This window comes from Salvelinus alpinus, chromosome 22, assembly GCF_045679555.1.
Source record: "Salvelinus alpinus chromosome 22, SLU_Salpinus.1, whole genome shotgun sequence".
Lineage (NCBI taxonomy): Eukaryota > Metazoa > Chordata > Actinopteri > Salmoniformes > Salmonidae > Salvelinus > Salvelinus alpinus.
Window position 1 is genome coordinate 26165920 of NC_092107.1, and position 6732 is coordinate 26172651.

The following is a 6732-nucleotide window of genomic DNA, read 5'->3' on the forward strand; positions in this document are numbered from 1 at the left end:
CGCTAAGGCTACAATGTATCACTGCGGTGCTCAGTTATCAGCTATTCAGTAAAACCGACACTCACTTGTATCCCGCCAAGACATTCGTTTCATGATCTTGTAGTCCAGCTGTATCTTTTCAATAGAATCTGTGTTTCTGAAAATTATAGATATGGAAGTCGTAAGCGAGCAAAATTGTGAGGATACTTCCTACATGGTAATTCCTCCAAAGGCGCTGTTTCTAATAATGTATTATCAGTGCATGTGATAACTGCGTCGGTTGCGGGTTGGCTGGACTGCTGGTGGGAAGCTAATGAACTCTGGTAGTTGTAGTCACGACAGTAACAATACTAGAAACACATTGCAGTCCCTCTCGAATTGCGTCCATCTAGCTACTTTCTCATATAAACCCATATTATTATGGGTTGCAAAATAAGCTATGGTTATAATATTAATATTTTGCAGGTGATGCATTAGGTTATATGTCACACTTTCTATGTCTGTAGTAAATCAATTGTACAGTTTCTTATCTATGTTATAGTCTTTAGAATTAAGTAGTTGTATAATTCAATATAAAGTAATCATCTCTGAAAATGTTTCGATAATATTTATGATTTTGGTGCAGTGCAATTGGCATCAGTATCCAATGCAACGTAGAAAAATGACATCATCCAACCTTAATCAAGGACTTTCAGCACTTTAAACGATCCATCTCCACGCGTTGACATTATTTTATGCTTAGCATGTCAACAAACCTTTTCGCAAAATATGATCTATGAAAGACTGACACTGTTGTGTGCAACAAACAAAGGGCACGTTGTTAGGCCTATTTGGCTACCCTACTCGTAAACAAACAATAACATATGCATGATACGGGGAAAGAACAGCATCACCCAGTTTGCAATTTTCAGAATAAGTTTGATGCCGCAGTAGCTTATACGAACAGGGATACTTACATCGGAGCAAGATTCCACCAGAATCATCAGACTCACGCATTGTGCGGCATCTTCCCTGTCCTCTCCACCCTCTCACACCCCTGTAGTGCGCAAGTCGCTGCTTGACTGTCTCTAAAAAGGGAGACCTGTACTGGGGTGATCAGATGAATGTATAGGACTATCCAGTATCCACTTTACAACAGAAATATTCCGAGAAACTGTACATGCGATACATAATCCTATATCGAATGGTCTCGTCCAAACATCTCTGAACAAGTCCAATACTGCAGAACTCGTGCATGCATTTCTTAAAGCTACAGTATGAATGGGTGACCGACCCGACTGCACACCAAATCAAAATAAAATCGAAATGTATTTGTCTCATGCTTCGTAAATAACAGGTGTAGACTAACAGTGAAATGCTTACTTATGAGTCTTTTTCCAACATTGCAGAGTTAAATATATATACATATATAGTACCAGTCAAAACGTTGGACACCTACTCATTCAAGGGTATTTCCTTATTTTTTACTAGTTTCTACATTGTAGAATAATAGTGAATACATCAAAACTATGAAATAACACACATGGAATCATGTAGTAACCAAAAAAGTGTTAAACAAATCAAAATATATTTAATGTTTGAGATTCTTTAAAGTAGCGACGTTTTGCCTTGGTGACAGCTTTGCACACTCTTGGCATTTTTCATTTTTTATAAATTTTTAACCAGTTTTCGCTTTGACATCATCCAGGGGTAAAGTGACTAGGCAACAGGATAGATAATAGACGCACACATATGTATGTGTGCATTGGGGTGTCAGTGTAAGTATGTGTGCATGTGTGGGTAGAGTCTAGTGTGTGTATGCATAGAGTCAGTGCAAGAGAGTTAGTGCAAAAAAGGGTCAATGCATTTGATTAGCTATTTAGCAGTCTTGTTAAGCAGTATTATGTCCTGGGTGTAGAATCTGTTCAGGGCCCTGTTGGATCCAGACTAGGTACACTGGTACTGCTTGCATTGCAGTAGCAGTGACAAGAGACTATGGCTTGGGTCGCTGGAGTCTTTGACCATTTTTTGGGCCTTCCTCTCATACCGCCTTGTATAGAAGACCTGGATGGCAGGGAGCTCGGCCCCAGTGATGTACTGGGCTGTACTCATCACCCTCTGTAGCGCCTTGCGTTAGGGTGCCTTGCAGTTGCTCTAGCAAGCTCTGATGCAGCCAGTCAAGATGCTCTCAATGGCCTCCCGAGTGGTGCAGCGGTCTAAGACACCACTACAGCTTCGGGTTAGATACCAGCTGGCCGTGACCGGGAGCCCCATGGGACGGCGCACAATTGGCGCAACATCGTCCGGGTTAGGGGAGGATCTGGCCGGGGGATTTCCTTGCCTCATCGTGCTCTAGTGACTCCTTGTGGCGGGCCGGGCGCCTGCAAGCTGACTTCGGTTGTCAGTTGGACGGTGTTTCCACCGACAGTGTGTCAAGAAGCAGTGCGGCTTGGCAGGTCATGTTTTGGAGGACACATGGCTCTCGACCGTTGCCTCTCCCGAGTCCGTTGGGGAGTTGCAGCGATGAGACAAGATCGTAACTACCAATTGAATATCACGGAATTGGGGAGAAAAAGCGGGTAAAATAAATATACACTGCTCAAAAAAATAAAGGGAACACTTAAACAACACAATGTAACTCCAAGTCAATCACACTTCTGTGAAATCAAACTGTCCACTTAGGAAGCAACACTGATTGACAATAAATTTCACATGCTGTTGTGCAAATGGAATAGACAAAAGGTGGAAATTATAGGCAATTAGCAAGACACCCCCAATAAAGGAGTGGTTCTGCAGGTGGTGATCACAGACCACTTCTCAGTTCCTATGCTTCCTGGCTGATGTTTTGGTCACTTTTGAATGCTGTCAGTGCTTTCACTCTAGTGGTAGCATGAGACGGAGTCTACAACCCACACAAGTGGCTCAGGTAGTGCAGCTCATCCAGGATGGCACATCAATGCGAGCTGTGGCAAGAAGGTTTGCTGTGTCTGTCAGCGTAGTGTCCAGAGCATGGAGGCGCTACCAGGAGACAGGCCAGTACATCAGGAGACGTGGAGGAGGCCGTAGGAGGGCAACAACCCAGCAGCAGGACCGCTACCTCCGCCTTTGTGCAGGGAGGATCAGGAGGAGCACTGCCAGAGCCCTGCAAAATGACCTCCTGCAGGCCACAAATGTGCATGTGTCTGCTCAAACGGTCAGAAACAGACTCCATGAGGGTGGTATGAGGGCCCGACATCCACAGGTGGGGGTTGTGCTTACAGCCCAACACCGTGCAGGACGTTTGGCATTTGCCAGAGAACACCAAGATTGGCAAATTCGCCACTGGCGCCCTGTGCTCTTCACAGGTTCACACTGAGCATGTGACAGACGTGACAGAGCCTGGAGACGCCGTGGAGAACGTTCTGCTGCCTGCAACATCCTCCAGCATGACCGGTTTGGCGGTGGGTCAGTCATGGTGTGGGGTGGCATTTCTTTGGGGGGCCGCACAGCCCTCCATGTGCTCGCCAGAGGTAGCCTGACTGCCATTAGGTACCGAGATGAGATCCTCAGACCCCTTGTGAGACCATATGCTGGTGCGGTTGGCCCTGGGTTCCTCCTAATGCAAGACAATGCTAGACCTCATGTGGCTGGAGTGTGTCAGCAGTTCCTGCAAGAGGAAGGCATTGATGCTATGGACTGGCCTGCCCGTTCCCCAGACCTGAATCCAATTGAGCACATCTGGGACATCATGTCTCGCTCCATCCACCAAAGCCACGTTGCACCACAGACTGTCCAGGAGTTGGCGGATGCTTTAGTCAAGGTCTGGGAGGAGATCCCTCAGGAGACCATCCGCCACCTCATCAGGAGCATGCCCAGGCGTTGTAGGGAGGTCATACAGGCACGTGGAGGCCACACACACTACTGAGCCTCATTTTGACTTGTTTTAAGGACATTACATCAAAGTTGGATCAGCCTGTAGTGTGGTTTTCCACTTTAATTTTGAGTGTGACTCCAAATCCAGACCTCCATGGGTTGATAAATTTGATTTCCATTGATAATTTTTGTGTGATTTTGTTGTCAGCACATTCAACTATGTAAAGAAAAAAGTATTTAATAAGAATATTTCATTCATTCAGATCTAGGATGTGTTATTTTAGTGTTCCCTTTATTTTTTTGAGCAGTGTATATGTATTTTTTAAATGCTCTCAATGGCACAGCTGTATAACTGTTTGAGGGCTCATGACAAATCTTTTCAGTCTCTTTAGGGGCAAGAGGCTGTGTGGGTTTGTGTGGACCATGTTAATTCCTTAGTGATGTGGACACCGATGAACTTGATGCTCTCGACCCACTCCACTACAGCCCCATCTATGTGGATGAGGGCGTGCTCACTCGTCCGTTTCCTGTATCCCACAATCAGCTCCTTTGTCTTGCTGACGTTGAAGAGAAGTTGTTGTCCTGGCACCACACGGCCAGGTCTCTGACCTCCTCCCTATAGGCTGCTTCATTGTCATCGGGAATCAGTCCTACCACCATCTTGTCATCAGCAAACTTGATGATGGTATTGGAGTCATTTGCGGCCATGCAGTTGTGGGTGAACAGGGGTACTGGTGGGGACCAAGCACACACCCCTGAGGGGCCCCCGTGTTGATGGTCAGAGTGGGGGATGTGTTGCTGCCTACCCTCACCGCCTGGGGGCGGTACGTCAGGAAGTCCAGGGTCCAGTTGTAGAGGGAGGTGTTCAGTCGCATGGTCCTGAGCTTGGTGATGAGCTTGGAGGAGACTATAGTGTTGTAATCAATGAACAGCATTCTTACATATGTATTCCTTTTGTCCAGGTGGGTGAGGGCAGTGTGGAGTGCAATAGAGATTATGTCATCTGTGGATCTGTTGGAGCGGTATGTGAGTTGGAGTGGGTCCAGTGTGTCTGGGATGAAGGTGTTGATGTGAGCCATGACCAGCCTTTCAAAGCATTTCATAGCTATAGATGGGAGTGCTACAGGGCGATAGTCATTTAGGCAGGTTACCTTGGCGTCTTTGGGCACGGGGACTATGGTAGTCTTCTTGAAACAACTTGGTATTACAGACCGGGTCAGGGATAGGTTTAAAAAGTCAGTGTCAGCTGGTCAGGGCATGCTCTGAGTATGCTGGTCTGAGGTCGTACAGCGAGAAGCATCCGGATTAGTGTCCCGCTCCTTGAAAGTGGCAGCTCTTGCCTTTAGCTCAGTGCGGCTGTTGCCTATGGTACTGTATTCATTCTATAGCTAGAGGACTCCTGCTATCTCCAGGAGTGATAAGCATAATTTTTTTGTCTTTATCTGTTGTGGTCTAGTACTGTCTTTTTGCTAGCTAGGACCATCTCCTTTAAGTGCTGTCTGTCTTCCCAGTGGCCTACTTGGTGTGTGAACTGCTGACTGCTCATAATTTGCAGATTGTTGTTGGCACATCAACCAGGATCAATGGGCAGGGCAATTTGTGACTTGTTTTGGTAATCAGTTACTGTATTAAGGGGAAGTGGTTTCATCTCTTTTCTGAGCTTCTCAGGCTCCATCTCAGTGTGCTTCATTCTATAGTTAGAGGACTCCTGATATCTCCAGGAGTGATAAGTATATATTTTTTAGTATTTATCTGTTGTGGTCTAGTACTGTCTTTTTGCTAGCTAGGGCCATCTCCTTTAAGTGCTGCCTGTTTTCTCAGTGGCCTACTTGGTGTGTGAACTGCTGAAGCCACTTGCTTCTGCCTCTAACCCTAGGAAACTCTTTTCCACATTCTCCTCCCTCCTTAATCCTCCACCCTCTGTCCCTCCCTCTCCGCAGATTACTTTGTCAACCACTTTGAAAATAATATTGACGACATCCGCTACTCATTCACTCAGCCTATTGAGTCCACATGTCTCACTCACACAGAACTACCCTACGCCTTGACCTCTTTCTCCCCTCTCTCTCCAGATGACATCCTGCGACTAGTGAGGTCTGCAACAGCTAATGGGGATCCTAAGAAAATACTCCCCCGCCAAAATACTCTCATGTCACCCCGATCCTCTGCACACTCCACTGGCTTCCAGTTGAAGCTTGCATCCACTACAAGACCATGGTGCTTACCTATGGAACAGCACAAGGAACTTCCCCTCCCTACCTTCAGGCTATGCTATAAACCCTACACCCCAACCCGAGCACTCCGTTCTGCCACCTCGAGTCTCTTGGCCTTCCCACCCCTATAGGAGGGCAGCTCCCGCTCAGCCCAGTCCAAGCTCTTCTCTGTCCTGGCACCCCAATGGTGGAACCAGCTTCCCCCTGAGGACAGCAGAGCCCTGCCCATCTTCCGAAAACATCTCAAACCTTACCTCTTCAAACAGTATCTTAAATAATCCTCCTCCTCACCACGACTCCTCACCCAAACATTTAACCAGCACTTGCAGTTGACACCCCCGCCCCACCCCACTCCCCCTTCTAGCTCTGACTCTACTGACAGCTACGTTATTGAGGAAAAATGTACTTTCTATGCCTGTGATATGTGGTTGTCCCACCTAGCTATGTTAAGATGAATGGATAACTGTAAGTGGCTCTGGATAAGAGTGTCTGCTAAATGACAAAAATGTTTTTTTTTTTAAGAAAAAAAGAAAAGGCAAATATATATATATAAGTACGGTCACTGTGGGCACAAAGTTGTTGATGCACTTATTAATGAAGCCCGCAACTGATGTGGTAAACTCTTCAATGTTATCGGATGAATCCTGGAACATATTCCAGTCTGTGCTAGCGAAACAGTCCTGTAGATTAGCATCCGCTTCATCGGACC

The 6732-nt window shown here is 46.4% G+C and overlaps 1 protein-coding gene across 2 annotated transcripts in view; it reads right to left on the reverse strand.

The window, feature by feature from the left end:
* The window catches only part of LOC139549765 (sacsin-like), a 44971-nt gene extending 43766 nt beyond the window's left edge, over window positions 1-1205 (reverse strand). For both annotated transcript variants that reach the window (XM_071360525.1, XM_071360524.1), the window contains exons 1-2: window positions 936-1205; window positions 66-136 (exon numbers count right to left, since the gene is read on the reverse strand). The gene's annotated coding sequence lies outside the window, so the exon portion shown is untranslated. The remainder of the gene's footprint in view (window positions 1-65; window positions 137-935) is intronic.
* Between the last annotated feature and the right edge of the window lie 5527 nt (window positions 1206-6732).